Source organism: Castor canadensis, chromosome 8 (assembly GCF_047511655.1).
Source record: "Castor canadensis chromosome 8, mCasCan1.hap1v2, whole genome shotgun sequence".
NCBI classification, from domain to species: Eukaryota; Metazoa; Chordata; class Mammalia; order Rodentia; family Castoridae; genus Castor; species Castor canadensis.
Window position 1 is genome coordinate 91,534,909 of NC_133393.1, and position 21,593 is coordinate 91,556,501.

Sequence of the window (21,593 nt, forward strand, 5' to 3'; positions counted from 1 at the left end):
ACCAAGTGTGCACAGTGATATGGAGGGATAAGTGATTTAATACAGACATTTATAGGAGTAGAGACTTTTTTGTCAGTCTAATCTAGCCCAGCTCTACAGGCAAGTGTCTAGCCTACACTTTCTTTCCTATACCACCAGGATAGTGTACTATTCAAATGTTCAGTGAAATTTACCCTATCAGTCCTCCAGAGGATTCATTACTTGGATAGCTAATACATCTCTCTACAACTTAGCTTCACTCTCAGAAGGGTGAACTTAGGTTTACTTAACTAAAAATTTGTCTTTGTTTTGATGGTGTACTCAGAAGTATTTATGAGGTTAGAGAGAATATTGAGATATATAGTGGAAAAACATAAATTGTATCTATTCTCCTTCAGTTAATTAGGACTCTTTCACTGTTTTTCAAATTCTATTTTTAGAATATTACTTGGATTTACAGCTAGTTAGAGAGATATTTGCTGTGCCCATCAATATCAGGAGTAGTAGCAGCTTCAAGGTGGAGTGTGGCAGGCCAACTGCTTTTCTGAGAGAGAGGACAGGTCAAGTTCCAGAACAAGCTCACAGATTTGTTAATACCAGATAAACGAAGCTACTAGGAATAAACTTTAACTCTCCATATTCAACAGGATGGTTCATCTCAATATGAATTGTTTCAGTCAGCATAGTGGTGTACACCAGTAATCCCAGCTATTCTAGAGGGGAAGCAGGAGGACTGCAAATAAGAGGACAGCTCAGGAAAAATTAGGGGGAGGACTCAAGAGGCAGAGTGCTTACTAAGAAGGAGTGGAGCCCTGGGTCCAATCCATAGCACCTTCTAAAAATTGTTTTAGAGCAACAACTATTTGAATCACTAATTGACAACTCAACCTGATAGCTGAAGGGAAGGCTAAACCCAGGCATTTAGACTTGTGATCTAAGATTATAATCATGGCAAGGGTTCTAGAGTCAAATATTATAAGTCACCTGCTACTTACACTTCAACTTTAGTGACCATCACCATCTGCCAAGTTGTGACTTTTTCAACTGAAAAAGTATATGAAATCAATCTGTTTTCATCCCCCTCAGCTCTTCCCCACCCCGACGTTTAGTAAGCTAGATGTCTTAATTATGCCCTTTAACTCACCTAGCTTTCATTTTTCTCTCAATATGTAAGTATACTTATATCCTTCTGCTCTTAAAACTATTCCTTACTCTACACTGCACCTTCTCAACTGACTTATTTCTTCTCTGTGAGAAGGATTTCTCAGTAGTGAAGGAATGTGGATGTGCGAAGTTGACAATATTCAATCACTAATTATAATAGGGATTAAAGAAGACTTGAAAGTTTTTTTATCTGGTAGATAGTGTAAAAGTGAATCCAAGGTTTCTTCCTTAACAACCTCTGTTCCAGTAACCATAACAGAGTTGAATTTGAATCAGAGAATTTTCAGTCTCACAGGCCAGTAAGAATTCAAATAGAAACTCCTGAAGTCCTAGGATAAATCTTTGTACAGAAAGTGGATGTGTGAAGCTTGATCCAGTGTGACTCCCAAGAATGCTCAAGATTATAATAGCAGCATTTTGATTTCTATGTTGGTTCAAAAAAGGAACCAGTCTCTTATGTAGAAGAGCCAATAAAAGTAATCAGGTTGTGTATATTCTATATTTTCAAAGTGTGAATTCCAAACTGGAGCCACCATCTCCATGTTCTCTTTCTTTGGGCGTTGTCATGGACATAGTCTGAAAGAAATCCACACACATTTGCACACATGCACACTCTCCCAGAAATATAATAACTTGGTCTTAGAAATTATCTCCCAGTAGGAGAGGAAAACAGCAGACATTCTGTCTGCTGTTAGGCATCTTAAAGCTTGGTAAGAATTTCTCCAATTCTAAGCTCCTCAGTGTATGTAAACAGTATTTTGTTCTTTTCTATGCACCAGGGTGTCAGCAAACATTTTCTAATAATGGGCACATAGGCTTTATCAGGCACACAGTTTGTCCCAACTACCCAACTATACTATAGTAGTTCAGCCATAGACAACAGGTAGACAAATGGGTGTGGCTCTTTTCCAAAGAAACTTTCGTTACAAAAACAGGTGGTGGTCTAATGGACTGGTGATTCATACTTTGGTGACATTTTAAGATGCTAGCTAAAAAGTTTTTCTTTTGGAACAATTGATCATTGCTGGTTTAGTGTGTTTTCTGTTGACCCCTCAGTCAGTCTTCCTAACCTCCAGCCAAGTTCTAGAATTTATATGCTAATATAAAATAATGTTAATGACAATTTTATCTACTGAAATTTGCCTTAATCTGGCACTCAAGGCAATGATATAAATTTTGCCTTTGACAGTCCAATGATCAAAGAATCATTAATCTTGCAATGCTAAAAATTATCCTGTCAGATGTCTAGTGAAATGTATCATTTATCAAGCCATTTTTCCTAGATTCCACTGCTCCACTACTGAGATAGATAGTAGTATTAGAATAGAATGAATGAGAATTCATTTTTAACTATTCCAATCATATGTTCCTTTCCTTCTCTTCAAACTCCTCTGTGTCTCCATGACATCTCATAGGTCTTAGGGTTATACTGACAGTATGTTAAGAATGCTACTACTGTGAGGTGTGCTGTGAAAGTGTGTACAAAAAGTATAGGATCAGAAGCATTTCAATTGCAGAATTGTCCCCAGATGAAGTAATGATTGCACCCTCTGGAAAATAAGTGAGAAAATTTATGTAATTACTGATACTCTTATTAGGTAGCACTGCAGATAAATTGCCTGTGAACTTAGATAAATTCAAATTATACAAACTAATGATAGACATAAGACACAGAAATAATACAAGAGAATACATAAAAATCAAAATAATAGTAATAATAAATAATCAGTATTTGTTTTAAAGATAAAGTTAGATAAAGTTTATTTCTACCAAAATAGAGACATAATAAAGTTTTACTAATGTATATTCTTGTCCTGGTCATATAGTTGTTGATAAGAATGAATAAGTCACATTCTCAGCATCAAAACATAAGTGTGATAGCCTCTATCATAAGTAGGGATAATGCTTTCCTAGGCCCATAGTGAATGTGCTCATAACTAACCTCTGATGATCCCTTAAATATTTATCCCCCATGTTTTGTTTAAAAGAAGAAGCTGACTTACAAATGGAAAGTATGAGGCTGGATATATCCATCAGAATGAAGAGAACCAAGAATGTTGTTATAGTAAATGGAAAAAAAATTTATGGAAAACCCTGACTATGTAATAGACAGTGATCAGATACTAGTTGATGGTCTTTTATATTAAGCAGTGCTATATTGGAACCTCTTTTTCATGTCAAATTTTGAGTGATTTCCAACAAGGACAATTTCCAACAGATCAATAAATTCAACAAACATCACAGCCTAAGACTCAGTGGTAAGATTGTATGCCTCTAGAAGCCTTAGGTTTTAAAATGAATTATGAGAGAATTCCAAGATGGCGGCTAGAGGTAGGAAGCAGAAAGCGACCCTCCTATAGTGAAATCTTGGAGAGACGCTGGAGACACACTTTGCAGGCATAATCACCGAGAAAAGGCATAACTTTGACTCCTCCACATCTCCAGCCGGCGCAGAGAATCTCCACTTCACGTTAAACGGAGAACCGAGGAGGCCCCCGGGCCGCCAGTGGCCGGCGCCCATACGGCTTGGGAAGACGCGGACCAGGTGAGCTTCGCGGTACCGCGGTAGCCCCACAGACAAGCCTGGGCCAGAGCAGCATAGCCCCCTGGACAGACTGACCTCCACCCGGGAAAAAAAGAGAAACTGAGTACTAAGCAATAAGAACAGTTAAGACACGCTGGAAAGAGGGTGGGGCGCCCTGAGCGCTGAAGATTGGGGGAAGGTAATCCTTCCCGGGACTGTAAATAAACGAGCCAGGCGGGCCGGAGAGGCTCTGGCGGGAGCGGGGCGCGCCAGCAACCAGGAGCGGGGACGCTTGTGAGAGGAGGGAAGACCCACTTCCCACGTGAACTGTAAATAAACACGCAGGCCTGACAACGCGGGGCAGTGGCACCTTTCCCAGTGCTTGGAAAGGCGAAAGGCTGTAGCAGAGGCCCCCCTCCCCCGCACAGGAGAACTCTGAGCAAACAAAGCCTGTGGGACCAGGTGAGTGCTAAGCTCACCCCAGAGATCTGCATAAATAACGCCTCCAGCTACAGGCTGAGAGCAGCAGGCAGGCAAACCACAGTTGCAGATACCACTCTCAGAACTGTCTCCAGACGCTTTTTTTTCTTTTTCTCCCTACCTTTGATGAGAGAACAACCGAATTACACCTGCAAGCTGAAAAACTTACTGAAACTGTATTGCATTTGAACTGGGGACACTTGGTGGGGCTTTTTTTTTTATTTTTTCTTCTGTGTGTGTGTGAGTGTAGTTTTGTTCTACTTTATGCATCCCCTTTGATGAGACAACTACAGAACAACATCTGAGGCACCAACTCCAGGACTGGAGATTAAGACGGACATCCAAATTATTAAGACTGAAATTGCATTGCATATAAACTTGGAAGTTTTTTGGGTTTTTTTTTTTAATTTCCTATTTTCCATTTTATTTTAATTCATTTTTATAAATAGATATTACTTTCATATACTTATTTTTTATTTTTTTTATCTTTGATTTTCAATCCTCTCTCTGTCTCTCTATTGTCTGTTCAGCTTACTGTCGATTAGTACACTAACACTCCCTGTTTATACCTTTGAAACTCTCTTGTCTGATACCTTGTTCTGCTTTCTCCCTCTTGTCTGTATATTTGTTTTCCCCTTTTCTTTAACTTCTTGCTTTCCATCTCAGCTCACTCTTCCATTCTCAATATTACCATTGTTATTATTACAAGCTAGAAAATACTTAATTACACACAGTACAGGGACAGTAACAACACCAAGAACAATGACAGGAAGACAGAAAAAACAAGGAAACCAGTTTCCCCACAGCAAAAAATTAGTACAGGAACCAGAGGGGAATGAAGAGAACAGAAACTCAGAGCCAGACTCCAACAAAATGAAGATAAACTATGCCAAAGGACCCAATGAAGCCTACAAGAATAATTTAAAAGAAGACATACTACAAGTACTCAATGAGAATTTTATAGAGATGATACTGGATAGGGTCAACCAAAATGTACAGGAGACACTCAAGAAATTCCAAGACAATAAAAATAGAGAATTTGAAAAAGCAAAAGAAGAAATAAAGGAAACCATAGAAGCACTGTATAAACACCAAAGTGAAAGAGAGAACACAATGAATAAATGGATAAATGAACTCAGGACAAAAATAGACAACAATAAAGAAGAAAACAGCCAGGATATGGAAAACCTCAGAAAAAAGAACGAAACAGAACTGCAAAACAAAACGGAAGGCCAATCCAGCAGAATAGAACAAACAGAAGACAGAATCTCAGAACTTGAAGATGAAATGGTAATTAAAGGAAAAACCGAAGAACTATTAATTAAACAACTCAAAACCTGTGAAAAGAAAATGCAAGAACTCACCGACTCCATCAAAAGACCAAACTTGAGAATCATGGGCATCGAAGAAGGAGAAGAGGTGCAAGCGAAGGGAATGAGTAATATATTCAACAAAATAATAACGGAAAATTTCCCAAATCTAGAGAAAGATATTCCCATACAAATGCAAGAGGCCTCCAGGACACCAAACAGACCAGATCAAAATAGAACTACTCCACGACATATCATCATTAAAACAACAAGTTCAGAAACTAAGGAAAGAATATTGAAGGCTGCAAGAGAGAAAAAACAAGTAACATACAAAGGTAAACCCGTCAAAATCACAGCAGACTTCTCAACAGAAACATTAAAAGCAAGAAGAGCGTGGGGTGAGATCTTCCGGGCACTGAATGAAAATAACTTCAACCCCAGGATACTCTACCCAGCAAAACTATCATTCAAAATAGATGGAGCAATAAAAGTCTTCCATGATAAGCAGAAACTAAAACAATATGTGACCACAAAGCCACCATTACAAAAGATTCTGCAAGGGATCCTGCACACAGAAAGTGACACCCAACTTAACCATGAAAAGGCAGGCAGCACCAAACCACAGGATAAGAAAAAGCAAGACAGTAGAGAGTAACATCAAGTTAGGTACACACAATCAAACCTTCAAACAACTAAGATAACTAAATGGCAGGAATCACCACATACCTATCAGTACTAACACTTAATGTTAATGGACTTAATTCACCCATCAAAAGACACCGTTTGACAAAATGGATTAAAAAAGAAGATCCAACAATTTGTTGCTTACAGGAGACTCATCTCACCGACAGAAATAAGCATATGCTTAGGATGAAAGGCTGGAAGAAGATTTACCAAGCCAATGGCCCCCGAAAACAAGCAGGAGTAGCAATACTTATCTCTGACAAAGTAGACTTCAAACCTACATTGATCAAATGAGATAAAGAAGGACATTCCATACTAATAAAAGGGGAAATAGACCAAAAGGAAATAATAATCATCAATCTGTACGCACCCAATGTCAATGCACCCAATTTCATCAAACATACCCTAAAAGACCTAAAAGCATATATAAACGCCAACACAGTGGTTGTGGGAGACTTTAACACTCCATTATCATCAATAGATAGGTCATCCAAACAAAAACTCAATAAAGAAATCCAAGATCTAAAATATGCAATAGATCAAGTGGACCTAGTAGATGTCTACAGAACATTTCATCCAACCTCTACACAATATACATTCTTCTCATCAGCCCATGGAACCTTCTCCAAAATAGATCATATCCTAGGGCACAAAGCAAGCCTCAGCAAATATAAGAAAATAGAAATAATACCGTGCATACTATATGACCGAAATGCAGTAAAAGTAGAACTCAACAACAAAAGTAAAGACAAAAAACATGCAAACAGCTGGAAACTAAATAACTCATTACTTAATGAAGAATGGATCATCGATGCAATAAAAGAGGAAATTAAAAAGTTCCTAGAAGTCAATGAAAATGAAAACACAACCTACCGGAACCTATGGGACACAGCTAAGGCAGTCTTGAGAGGAAAGTTTATAGCCATGAGTGCATATATTAAAAAGATTGAAAGATCCCAAATCAATGACCTAATGATACATCTCAAACTCCTAGAAAAACAAGAACAAGCAAATCCCAAAACAAATAGAAGGAGAGAAATAATAAAAATAAGAGCTGAAATCAACGAAATAGAAACCAAAAAAACCATACAAAGAATTAATGAAACAAAAAGTTGGTTCTTTGAAAAAATAAACAAGATCGATAGACCCCTGGCAAACCTGACTAAAATGAGGAGAGAAAAAACCCAAATTAGTAGAATCAGGAATGCAAAAGGGGAGAAAACAACAAACACCATGGAAGTCCAGGAAATCATCAGAGACTACTTTGAGAACCTATATTCAAATAAATTTGAAAATCTAAAAGAAATGGACAGATTTCTAGATACATATGATCATCCAAAACTGAACCAAGAGGAAATTAATCACCTGAATAGACCTATAACACAAAATGAAATTGAAGCAGCAATCAAGAGTCTCCCCAAAAAGAAAAGTCCAGGACCTGATGGATTCTCTGCTGAATTCTATCAGACCTTTAAAGAAGAACTGATACCAACCCTCCTTAAACTGTTCCATGAAATAGAAAGGGAAGGAAAACTGCCAAACACATTTTATGAAGCCACTATTACACTTATCCCAAAACCAGGCAAAGACACCTCCAAAAAGGAGAACTATAGGCCAATCTCCTTAATGAACATTGATGCAAAAATCCTCAACAAAATAATGGCAAATCGAATTCAGCAACACATCAAAAAGATTATCCACCACGACCAGGTAGGCTTCATCCCAGGGATGCAGGGGTGGTTCAACATACGAAAATCAATAAACGTAATAAACCACATTAACAGAAGCAAAGACAAAAACCACTTGATCATCTCAATAGATGCAGAAAAAGCCTTTGATAAGATCCAACATCATTTCATGATAAAAGCTCTAAGAAAACTAGGAATAGAAGGAAAGTTCCTCAACATTATAAAAGCTATATATGACAAACCTACAGCCAGCATTATACTTAATGGAGAAAAATTAAAACCGTTCCCTCTAAAATCAGGAACCAGACAAGGATGCCCACTATCTCCACTCCTATTCAACATAGTACTGGAATTCCTAGCCAGAGCAATTAGGCAAGAAGAAGGAATAAAAGGAATACAAATAGGTAAAGAAACTGTCAAAATATCCCTATTTGCAGACGACATGATCCTATACCTTAAAGACCCAAAAAACTCTACTCAGAAGCTTCTAGACATCGGCAATAGCTATAGCAAAGTAGCAGGATATAAAATCAACATAGAAAAATCATTAGCATTTCTATACACTAACAATGAGCAAACGGAAAAAGAATGTATGAAAACAATTCCATTTACAATAGCCTCAAAAAAAATCAAATACCTAGGTGTAAACCTAACAAAAGATGTGAAAGACCTCTACAAGGAAAACTATACACTTCTGAAGAAAGAGATTGAGGAAGACTATAGAAAGTGGAGAGATCTCCCATGCTCATGGATTGGTAGAATCAACATAGTAAAAATGTCTATACTCCCCAAAGTAATCTACATGTTTAATGCAATTCCCATCAAAATTCCAATGACATTCATTAAAGAGATTGAAAAATCTACTGTTAAATTTATATGGAAACACAAGAGGCCACGAATAGCCAAGGCAATACTCAGTCAAAAGAACAATGCAGGAGGTATCACAATACCTGACTTCAAACTATATTACAAAGCAATAACAATAAAAACAGCATGGTACTGGCACAAAAACAGACATGAAGACCAGTGGAACAGAATAGAGGATCCAGATATGAAGCCACACAACTATGAGCAACTTATCTTTGACAAAGGAGCTAAAAATATACGATGGAGAAATAGCAGCCTCTTCAACAAAAACTGCTGGGAACAATGGTTAGCAGTCTGCAAAAAACTGAAACTAGATCCATGTATATCACCCTATACCAAGATTAACTCAAAATGGATCAAGGATCTTAATATCAGACCCCAAACTCTTAAGTTGATACAAGAAAGAGTAGGAAATACTCTGGAGTTAGTAGGTATAGGTAAAAACTTTCTCAATGAAACCCCAGCAGCACAGCAACTAAGATATAGCATAGATAAATGGGACCTCATAAAACTAAAAAGCTTCTGTTCATCAAAAGAAATGGTCTCTAAACTGAAGAGAACACCCACAGAGTGGGAGAAAATATTTGCCAATTATACATCAGACAAAGGACTGATAACCAGAATATACAGGGAACTTAAAAAACTAAATTCTCCCAAAACTAATGAACCAATAAAGAAATGGGCATGTGAACTAAACAGAACTTTCTCAAAAGAAGAAATTCAAATGGCCAGAAAACACATGAAAAAATGCTCACCATCTCTAGCAATAAAGGAAATGCAAATTAAAACCACACTAAGATTCCACCTCACCCCTGTTAGAATAGCCATCATCAGCAACACCACCAACAACAGGTGTTGGCGAGGATGCGGGGAAAAAGGAACCCTTTTACACTGTTGGTGGGAATGTAGACTAGTACAACCACTCTGGAAAAAAATTTGGAGGCTACTTAAAAAGATGGACATCGATCTACCATTTGATCCAGCAATACCACTCTTGGGGATATACCCAAAAGACTGTTACTCCAGAGGCACCTGCACATCCATGTTTATTGCGGCACTATTCACAATAGCCAAGTTATGGAAACAGCCAAGATGTCCCAGCACTGACGAATGGATTAAGAAAATGTGGTATCTATACACAATGGAATTTTATGCAGCCATGAAGAAGAAAGAAATGTTATCATTCGCTGGTAAATGGATGGAATTGGAGAACATCATTCTGAGTGAGGTTAGCCTGGCTCAAAAGACCAAAAATCGTATGTTCTCCCTCATATGTGGACATTAGATCAAGGGCAAACACAACAAGGGGATTGGACTATGAGCACATGATAAAAGCGAGAGCACACAAGGGAGGGGTGAGGATAGGTAAGACACCTAAAAAACTAGCTAGCATTTGTTGCCCTTAACGCAGAGAAACTAAAGCAGATACCTTAAAGCAACTGAGGCCAATAGGAAAAGGAGACCAGGAACTAGAGAAAAGGTTAGATCAAAAAGAATTAACCTAGAAGGTAACACCCATGCACAGGAAATCAATGTGAGTCAATGCCCTGTATAGCTATCCTTATCTCAACCAGCAAAACCCCTTGTTCCTTCCTATTATTGTTTATACTCTCTCTACAACAAAATTAGAGATAAGGGCAAAATAGTTTCTGCTGGGTATTGAGGGGGGGAGCGGGAGGGGGTGGAGTGGGTGGTAAGGGAGGGGGTGGGGGCAGGGGGGAGAAATGAACCAAGCCTTGTATGCACATATGAATAATAAAAGAAAAATGAAAAAATAAATAAATAAATAAAATGAATTATGACACCAAGACATCTAAACAAAGAATTATCTAAGGAAAGCTCATTTCTGAACTAGATTTTTTTTATGAGATTTTCTATAAGAATTTATCTGTAGTGTAGCTCAGTGGCAGAGTATGTGCTTAACATTCAGAAGCCTTGGATTTGATAACCAACACTATAAAAATTATTTACATCAATCCTAGACCTTTTAATATCCTGTCCCATTTCAGTTGGAATTGTTTCCATCTTCAAAATTAAGTTCTCTTGTTCTACAGATTCTATTCTCTGTCTTCTAAATAAATTATTCCCTTTCATTACTCTTCCCTAAATCTATATTTCTTGTTATCTTTGACTTTACATAATTAAGTGCAAATCATTATTTATTAATCATTCAAATAAATAAAACAACAAACAGATGAGCTCTAGAAGTTAAATTTTCTTTTATTTAAAATTTTTAAAATTCATATATGCATACAATGTTTGGGTCATTTCTCTCCCCTTCCCCCACCCCCTCCTTTACCCCCCCAACCCCTCCCACTCCCCTCCACCCCCTCGCTACCTGGAAGAAACTATTTTGCCCTTATCTCTAATTTTGTTGAGGAGAGAGTATAAGCAATAATAGGAAGGAACAAGGGTTTTTGCAAGTTGAGATAAGGGTAGCTATACAGGGAGTTGACTCTCATAGATTTCCTGTGCATGTGTGTTACCTTCTAGGTTAGTTCTTCTTGATCTAACCTTTTCTCTAGTTCCTGGTCCCCTTCTCCTATTGGCCTCAGTTGCTTTAAAGTATCTGATTTAGTTTCTCTGCTTTGAGGGCAACAAATGCTATCTAGTTTTTTAGGTGTCTTACCTATCTCCATACCTCCCTTGTGTGCTCTTGTTTTTATCTTGTGATCAAAGTCCAATCCTCTTGTTGTATTTGCCCTTGATCTAATGTCTGCATATGAGGGAGAACATACGATTTTTGGTCTTTTGGGCCAGGCTAACCTCACTTAGAATGATGTTCTCCAATTCCACCCATTTCCTAGCAAATGATAACATTTTGTTCTTCTTCATGGCTGCATAAAATTCCATTGTGTATAGATACCATATTTTCTTAATCCATTTGTCAGTATTAGGGCATCTTGGCTGTTTCCATTACATGGCTATTGTGAATAGTGCTGCAATAAACATGGGTGTGCAGGTGCTTCTGGAGTAACCTGTGTCACAGTCTTTTGGGTATATCCCCAAGAATGATATTGCTGGATCATATGGTAGATCAAAGTTTAGCTTTTTAAGTAGCCTCCAAATTTTTTTCCAGAGTGGTTGTACTAGTTTACATTCCCACCAGCAGTGTATGAGGGTTCCTTTTTCCCCGCATCCTCGCCGACACCTGTTGTTAGAGGTGTTGCTAATGATGGCTATTCTAACAGGGGTGAGGTGGAATCTTAGTGTGGTTTTAATTTGCATCTCCTTTACTGTTAGAGATGGTGAGCATTTTTTCATGTGTTTTTTGGCCATTTGAATTTCTTCTTTTGAAAAAGTAGAAGTTAAATTTTCAAAAAGCAATTATTCATTCTTTTACTGACCAATGTTCCTAATCCTTCCTAACTTTTATTCATGGAAGAACACAATGGAGAGATTCCAAGATGGCAACTAGAGGGAGGAAGAAGAAAGCATGCTTCCCAAAGTAAAATCTTGGAGAGATGCCTGGTAGGAAAAAACACCAAGAAGAGGCAAAACTCTGACTCCTCCACACCCCCATTCCATGAATAGCATCCCCACTCCACGTTAAATGGAGAAACCAGGAGGGCTCTCGTGCCACCAGATGCCAACTCCCAGTCTGGTTGAGAAGACGCAGATCACCAGGTGAGCTAAGCAGCACATGTTAAATCAACATAGCCCCCTGGACAGACTGACCCCCACACAGGGAAAAAAGAGGAAAAAAACCAATCTGGATAATAAACAAGTAGCTGAAAAAAAAACACATTTAGCAAAGAGGGTGGGGTGCCCTGAGCTCTGGAGAGTGGGGGAGGAGCCTTCCCCACTCGAACTGTGAATAAACAAGCTGGTGGGAGAAGGTAGGAGCAGCAGCACCTCCCCCCTCCACAGTGTGCTTGGAGAAGGGAAGGCTTATAAAAGTGGCTAAAGCATGGCAGCCCCACTGGAGAGTAGGGGAGGGATAACTCCCTACGTGAACTCTAAATAACTAAAAAAAAGACTGCATTTATAATTATAACAGGCAGGTAGGGCTGCATACTGGAGAAAATAAAAGGAGCAAGCATCCAGGAGAACTCTAAACAAACAAAGCCTGCAGGGCTAGGCGAGTGTAAAGCTCACTCCTGAGATCTGCGTAAGTAAAGCTTACCATAGCAGAAGGCTAACAGTAGGTGGCAGGTGAGCCGCAGCTCCAGATAGACATTCACAAAGCTGTCTCCATACTCTTTTTTTTTTTGTTGTTCTTTTTGTCCTTTGATGAGACAAGGACAGAACTAGGACTGGATGCTGAAGGACTAACTGAAACTGTATTGCATTTAAATTTGGGATTTCTTTGTTTTCTTTTGTTGTTTGTTTATTTTGTTGTTTCCCCTTTGATGAGACAACAACAGAACTTCTTCCCAGACACCAACACCAGGACTGGAAGATGAAGGACTAACACCAAAATTATTAAGACTGAAACTTTATTGCATTTGAACTTGAGGATTTTCTTTCTTTCTTTCTTTCTTTTTTTTTACTATCCTCTCTCTGTCTCTCTAATGCCTGTATAGCTCACCATTGATTAGTACACTACTTCTCCCTGTTTATTTCATTGGCTCTATTTTGTATGTGTGTGTGTGTGTCTGTGTGTTGGTTTGTTTTGGGTTTTTTTTTCCCTTTTTCTTTACCTTCTTTGCTTTCCCTCTTCTCTCACCATTCCACTCTAGAAATCACCACTGTTATTATTACAAGCTAGACAATATGGAATTACACAGAGTACAGGGACAGTAATAATACCAAAGGCAATGATGAGAAGATGGGAAAAAAGAGGGAAACCACTTTCCTCCCGATAATAATTCAGTACAGGAACCAGAGGGAAATGAAGAAAACAGATACCCAGATCCAGACTGCAACAAAATGAAGACGAACTATGCCAAAGAACTCAATAAAGCCCATAAGAACACTCTGAAAGAAGAAATCCTGCAAGTAATCAATGAGAATTTTATAGAGATGATACTGGATATGGTCAACCAAAATGTACAGCAGACACTCAAGAAATTCAAAGACAACAAAAATAGAGAATTTGAGAAGGCACAAGAAGAAATAAAAGAAACTATAGAAGCACTATATAAACACCAAACAGAAACAAATAACATGATTAATAAAGAGATAAATGAACTCAGAACGAAAATAGACAATATCAAAGAGGAAATGACTCAGGATATAGAAAACCTCAGAAAAATAATGAAACAGAACTGCAAAACAAAATGGAAGGCCAATCCAGCAGAATAGAACAAGCAGTAGACAGAATCTCAGAACTCGAAGATGAAATGGTAATTAAAGGAAAAACTGAAAAACTATTAGTTAAACAACTCAAGACCTGTGAAAAAGAAAATGCAAGAACTTACTGACTCCATTAAAAGACCAAACCTGAGAATCATGGGCATTGAAGAAGGAAACAAGTGCAAACAAAATGATAACAGAAATTTCCCAAATCTACAGAAATCTATGCCCATACAGGTTCAGGAAGCCTCCAGAACACAAAACAGACCTGACCAAAATAGAACTATCCCATGGCATATTATCACTAAAACAACAAGTATAGAGACTAGAGAAAGAATATTGAAGGCTGTAAGAGAGAAAAAACAAATAACATACAAAGGTAAACCCATCAAAATCACAGCAGACTTCTCAACAGAAACATTAAAAGCAAGAAGAGCTTGGGGTGAGGTCTTCCAGGCACTGAATGAAAATAACTTCAACCCTAGAATGCTCTACCCAACAAAACTATCCTTCAAAATAGATGGAGCAATAAAAGTCTTCTATGATAAGCAGAAACTAAAACAATATATGAACACAAAGCCATCACTACAAAACATTCTTCAAGGAATTCAGCACACAGAAAGTGAAACCCAACATAACCATGAAAGGGCAGGCAGTACCAAACAACAGGAAAAGAAAAAGGAAGAAAGTAGAGAGTAACATCGATTTAGGTACACACAATCAACCTTCAAACAACAAAGACAACTAAATGACAGGAATCACCACATACCTGTCAATACTAACACTTAATGTTAATGGACTTAATTCACCCATTAAAAGGCACCATTTGACAAAAGGGATTAAAAAGGAAGATCCAACAATCTATTGCTTATAGGAGACCCATCTCATAGATAGAAATAAGCATAGGCTTAGGATGAAAAGCTGGAAGAAAATTTAAACAGGCAGGAGTAGCAATACTTATCTTGGACAAAGTAGACTTCAAACCTACATTGCTCAAAAGAAATAAAGAAGGACATTCCATACTAATAAAAGTGGAAACAGACTAAAAGGAAATAACAATTATCAACCTATATGCACCCAATGTCAATGCACCTAATTTCATCAAACATACCCTTAAAGACCTAAAAGCATATATTAACTCTGACACAATGGTAGTGGGAGATGTTAACACCCCACTATCATCAATAGCTAGGTCATCCAAACAAAGAAATCCAAGATCTAAAACATACCATAGATAAAATTGACCTAGTTGATGTCTACAGAACATTTCATCCAACTTATACACAATAAATATTCTTCTCAGCAGCTCATGGAACCTTCTCCAAAACAGATCATATCCTAGGGCACAAAGCAAGCCTCAGCAAATATAAGAAAATAGAAATTATACCATGCATTTTATCTGATCACAATGCAATAAAACTAGAACTCAACAACAAAAATAAAGACAAAAAACATGCAAACAACTGGAAACTGAATAACTCACTGCTTAATGAACAATGGGTCACTGATGAAATAAAAGAAGAAATTAAAAGTTTCCTGGAAGTCAATGAAAATGAAAACACAACCTACCAGAACCTATGAGACACAGCAAAGGCAGTCCTGAGAGGAAAGTTTATAGCCAGGGGTGCATATATTAAAAAGTCTGAAAGATCTCAAATCAATGACCTAATGATACAAATCAAACTCCTAGCAAAACAAGAACAAGCAAATCCTAAAACAAATAGAAGAAAAATAATAAATATAAGAGCTGAAATCAATGAAATAGAAATTTAAAAACCATACAAAGAATTAATGAAATAAAAAGTTGGTTCTTTGAAAAAATGAACAAGATCAATAGACCCCTGACAAACCTGACTAAGATGAGGAGAGAAAAAATCCAAATCAGTAAAATCAGGAATGCAAAAGGAGAGATAATAAAAAACACCATGGAAGTCCAGAAAATCATCAGAGACTACTTTGAGAACCTGTATTCAAATAAATTTGAAAATCTTGAAGAAATGGACAGATTTCTAGATACTTATGATCATCCAAAACTGAACCAAAAGGACATCAATACCTGAATAGATGTATAACACAAAATAAAATCGAAGCAGCAATCAAGAGTCTCCCTAAAAAGAAAAGTCAAGGACCTGAAGGATTCTCTGCTGAATTCTATCAGACCTTTAAAGAAGAACTGATACCAACCCTCCCTAAAAAGTTCCATGAAACAGAAAGGGAAGGAAAACTGCCTAACACATTTTATGAAGCCAGTATTACACTTATCCCCAAATCAGGCAAAGACACCTCCAAAAAGGAGAACTATAGGCCAATCTCCTTAATGAACATTGATGCAAAAATCCTCAGTAAAATAATAGCAAACTGAATTCAACAACACATCAAAAAGATCATTCACCATGACCAAGTAGGCTTCATCCCAGGAATGCAGGGGTGGTTCAACATACAAAAATCAATAAACATAACAAACCACATTAGCAGAAGCAAAGACAAAAACCTCTTGATCATCTCAATAGATGCAGAAAAAGCCTTTGATAAGATCCAACACCATTTCATGATAAAAGCTCTAAGAAAACTAGGAATAGAAGGAAAGTACCTCAACATTATAAAAGCTATATATGACATACCTACAGCCAGCATTATACTTAATGGAGAAAAACTGAAACCATTCCCTCTAAAATCAGGAATGAGAAAAAGACGCCCACTAGCCCTACTCCTATTCAACATAGTACTGGAATTCCTAGCCAGAGCAATCAGGCAAGAAGAAGGAATAAAAGAAATACAAATAGGTTAAAAAAAAACTGTCAAAATATCCCTATTTGCAGATGATATGATTCTATACCTTAAAGACCCAAAAAACTCTACTCAAAAGCTCCTAGACACTATCAATAGCTATAGCAAGGTAGCAGGATATAAAATCAAAATAGAAAAATAATTAGCATTTCTATACACTAATAATGAACAACCTGAGATAGAATATATGAAAACAATTCTATTTACAATTGCTTCAAAAAAAATCAAATACCTAGGAGTAAACTTAACAAAAGATGTGAATGACCTTTACAAGGAAAACTATAAACTCCTGAAGAAAGAGATTGAGGAAGACTATAGAAAGTAGAGATCTGTCCCATGCTTATGGATAGGTAGAATCAACATAGTAAAAATGTCTACACTCCCAAAAGCAATCTACATATTTAATGCAATTCCCATCAAAATCCCAATGACATTCATCAAAGAGATTGAAAAATCTATTGTTAAATTTATTTGGAAACACAAGAGACCATGAATAGCCAAGGCAATACTCAGTAAAAAGTACAACACTGGAGGTATCACAGTACCCAACTTCAAACTATATCACAAAGCAGTAGCAATAAAAACAGCATGGTACTGGAACAAAAACAGACATGAAGACCAGTGGAACAGAACAGAGGACCTGGATATGAAGCCACACAACTGTAACCAACTTATCTTTGACAAAGGTGCTAAAAATATACGATGGAGAAAAGACAGCCTCTTCAACCAAAATTGCTGGGAAAACTGGTTAGCAGTCTGCAAAAAACTGAAACTAGATCCATGTTTTTCACCCTGTACCAGTATTAACTCAAAATGGATCAAGGATCTTAATATCAGACCCCAAACTCTAAAGTTGGTACAGGAAAGAGTAGGAAATACTTTGGAACTAATAGGTATAGGCAAGGATTTTCTCAATGGAGCCCCAGCAGCTCAGCAACTAAGAGATAGCGTAGACAAGTGGGACTTCATGAAACTAAAAAGCTTCTGCTCAACAAAAGAAATGGTCTCTAAACTGAAGATACCACCCACAGAATGGGAGAAAATATTTGCCAGCTACACATCAGACAAAGGACTGATAACCAGAATATATAGGGAACTCAAAAAACTAAATTCTCCCAAAATTAATGAACCAATAGAGAAATGGGCAAGTGAACTAAACAGAAGTTTCTCAAAAGAAGAAATTCAAATGGCCAAAAAACACATGAAAAAATGCTCACCATCTCTAGCCATAAAGGAAATGCAAATCAAAACCACACTTAGATTCCACCTCACCCCTGTTAGAGTAGCCATCATTAGAAACACCAGCAACAATATGTGTTGGTGAGGATGTGGGGAAAAAGGAACCCTTATATACTGTTAGTGGAAATGTAAACTAGTACAACCACTCTGGAAAAAAATTTGGAGGCTTCTTAAAAATCTAAACATAGATCTGACACATGATTCAGCAATACCACTCTTGGGGATATACCCAAAGGAATGCGACACAGTTTACTCCAAAGGCACTTGCACACCCATGTTTATTGCACCACTATTAACAATAGCCAAGTTATGGAAACAGCCAAGATGCCCCACTACCGATGAATGGATTAAGAAAATGTGGTACTTGTACACAATGGAATTTTACTCAGCCATGAAGAAGAATGAAATCTTATCATTTGCAAGTAAATGGATGGAACTAGAGAACATCATTCTGAGTGAGGTTCGCCTGGCCCAGAAGACCAAAAATCATATGTTCTCCCTCATATGTGGACATTAGATCAAGGGCAAACACAACAAGGGGATTGGACTTTGATCACATTATGAGGTGAGAACACACAAGGGAGGTATGAGGATAGGCAAGAACCACACCCCCCCAAAAAAAACAAACAAATAAGATAGTATTTAATGTCCTCAATGCACAGGAACTAATGCAGAAACTTTAAAGTGACAGAGGCCAATAGGAGAAGGGGACCAGGAAGTAGAGAAAAGGCTAGTTCGAGAGGAATTAATTTAGAATGTAATACATATGTACAGGAAAGCAATGTGAGTAAAGTCCCTGTATAGTTATCCTTATCTCAACTAGCAAAAAGCCTTGGTCCTTCCTATTATTGCTTGTACTCTTTCTTCAACAAAATTAGAGATAAGGTCAGAATAGTTTCTGCCTGGTAGCAAGGGAGGAGGGAGGGAGAGGACTGGGGCATGGGAAAGGGTGGCGATAGGGAGAAGGGGAGAGAAATGACCCAAACATTGTATGCACATATGAATAAAAGAAATTTTTAAAAAAAGACTTTTCCTCATTTGCTGCACATCCCATTACTGACAAACTAAAAAATTCAAAATCATTAGCAGTAATTGAGAAAACCCAAAGATAAACTTGTAGTTATACTTATTGGTGCTGGGTGTATAATTACCACTCTTGATTCCTCTTCGTGTGGAGAAGTATGGAATACACACAGTCAGACTAAAATAACCCTTGGGTCCCTCCAGGAAATTAAAATATGGGGTTTTCCTTCATCAAACAACATTATAATTGTGTGCCAGAATTGCACATGAATCTTGCTTTTACTCACTATTGTGTGGGTTCTGTTGGCTTTGATTTTTGTTTTGTGGTCAGAGGAAATGAACACAGAGCCTTGTACAGGCCAGGCAAGCACTCTGCCACTTGAGGTATGTCTCTAGGTATTTATTTATATATTTATTTTTGTGACAAGGTCTCTCTAACTTTGCTGGGGCTGGCCTCAAATTCTTGATCCTCTGCATCTGCATCTTGAGTAGCTGGAATATCAGTGCTATGCCACCATGCAATGCTAAATTTGTTTTTACCATTTGCCCAGAAATATTTGGATTGCCAATTCAGCTTACTCAAATTGCCAATGGGTAAAGACAATAGAAAAATAATGTTATCTCTTTCTGCCACATTTAGGAAGTTCTTATGTTTATGTTCTGTACTTCTCATGTAATGATACATTATCTTTCCCATTTCCTATTAAAGTTAAAAGATGAATATTTGAATATGTGATATCTATTTTAAGAGATTTCATGGTTAAAAAGCATTGATGAAGCTATTTTCTCCACGGCTCTGAATTTAAGTAACAGGAAAAAAAAGTCCCCTTAAACTTCTTGGAATAATTATCTTTAAGTGTCATGTATGGGAAAGAATTATTGTGCTCACTGCCACAGCACATATTCTAAAATTAGAATGATACAGAGAAGATCAGCATGGCTCCTGCACAAGGATGACACACAAATTCATGAAATATTCCATATTTTTATTCTATTTATTTATTTATTTATTTATTTTTTTGGTGGAGATGCTGGGGAACGAACCCAGGACCTCATATTCCATATTTTTAAAAAAAGAATTATTAGTTATTTCTAATAAGAAGATGAAGGTATGGAGTAGATTTGATTTTTAACTTCTTATGATCAATGTGTCACCATATTCAGATTTTAGCCTAGAAGTGCTAGACTGACTAAATTGACTTGAGGTATAAAACACTTTCAAGTTGAAAAGATTCAAAGACTCTTCAACCCAACAGCATTCTTGGTGGTGATGGTAGGATGATCCTCTAGAGAAGAAAAGAAAATCTGCAGTTTCACAGTATAGCAAATGTTAGAAGTATAGGAGAAAAAACTAAGAGTCTGTGGTCTGTTTCCCAGTGAATATTCCATAACTCATGATAATTTGCATCAATAGTCATAGAACAAGTTCATCTCAAAGCAAAACTTGTTTTTTTTTAAATTTTTATTTTATTCATACGTGCATACAATGTTTGGGTCACTTCTCCCCCCAACCTTCCCACTGTTCCCTCTCTTACCCTCCCTTACCCCTCAATACCCAGCAGAAACTATTTTGCCCTTATTTCTAATTTTGTTGTAGAGAGAGTACAAGCAATAATAGGAAGGAACAAGGGGTTTTGCTAGTTGAGATAAGGATAGCTATACAGGGACTTTACTCACTTTGCTTTCCTGTGCATGTGTGTCATCTTCTAAGTTAATTCTTCTTGTTCTAATCTTTTCTCTAGTTCCTGGTCCCCTTCTCCTATTGGCCTCAGTTGCTTTTAAGGTATCTGCTTTAGTTTCTCTGTGTTAAGGGCAACAAATGCTAGCTAATTTTTTAGGTGTCTTACCTATCCTCACACCTCCCTTGTGTGCTCTCTCTTTTATCATGTGATCAAAGTCCAATCCCCTTGTGTGTTTGCCCTTGATCTAATGTCTGCATATGAGGGAGAATATATGATTTTTGGCCTTTTGGGCCAGGCTAACCTCACTCAGAATGATGTTCTCCGATTCCATCCATTTACCTGTAAATGATAACATTTCGTTCTTCTTCATGGCTGCATAAAATTCCATTGTGTATAGATACCACATTTTCTTGATCCATTCGTCAGTGGTGGGACATCTTGGCTGTTTCCATAACTTGGCTATTGTGAATAGTGCTGCAATAAACATGGGTGTGCAGGTGCCTCTGGAGTAACGTGTGTCACAGTCTTTTGGGTATATCCCCAAGAGTGGTATTGCTGGATCAAATGGTAGATCCATGTTTAGCTTTTTAAATTTTTTTCCAGAGTGGTTGTACTAGTTTACATTCCCACCAGCAGTGTAAGAGTGTTCCTTTTTCCCTGCATCCTCAAAACTTGTTCTTAAACTGGTTAATGTTCTGGTTGTTTCATATATATCAGGAAAATAACTGCTGATTCCTATATTTTTTTAAGATGTGTTGGGATTGAAGATATTTGAATCTGTGTTACCCAGTGATATGTTACAATAGTGGTATGGAAGAATAAGTAACTTAATATCAGAAATTGATTGAAATAGAGAATTTTACCCACAGTTTAATCTACCCCAGTTACACAGACAAGCATAGAACCTGTATGTTTTTTCCTATACTTT

General features: G+C 37.3%; 1 non-coding gene across 1 annotated transcript; it reads left to right on the forward strand.

The window, feature by feature from the left end:
• Positions 1-19,864: 19,864 nt before the first annotated feature.
• On the forward strand, positions 19,865-19,971 carry LOC141426011 (U6 spliceosomal RNA). The gene has a single exon (XR_012451125.1). It is a non-coding gene; the product is annotated as a U6 spliceosomal RNA (small nuclear RNA).
• Positions 19,972-21,593: the final 1,622 nt, after the last annotated feature.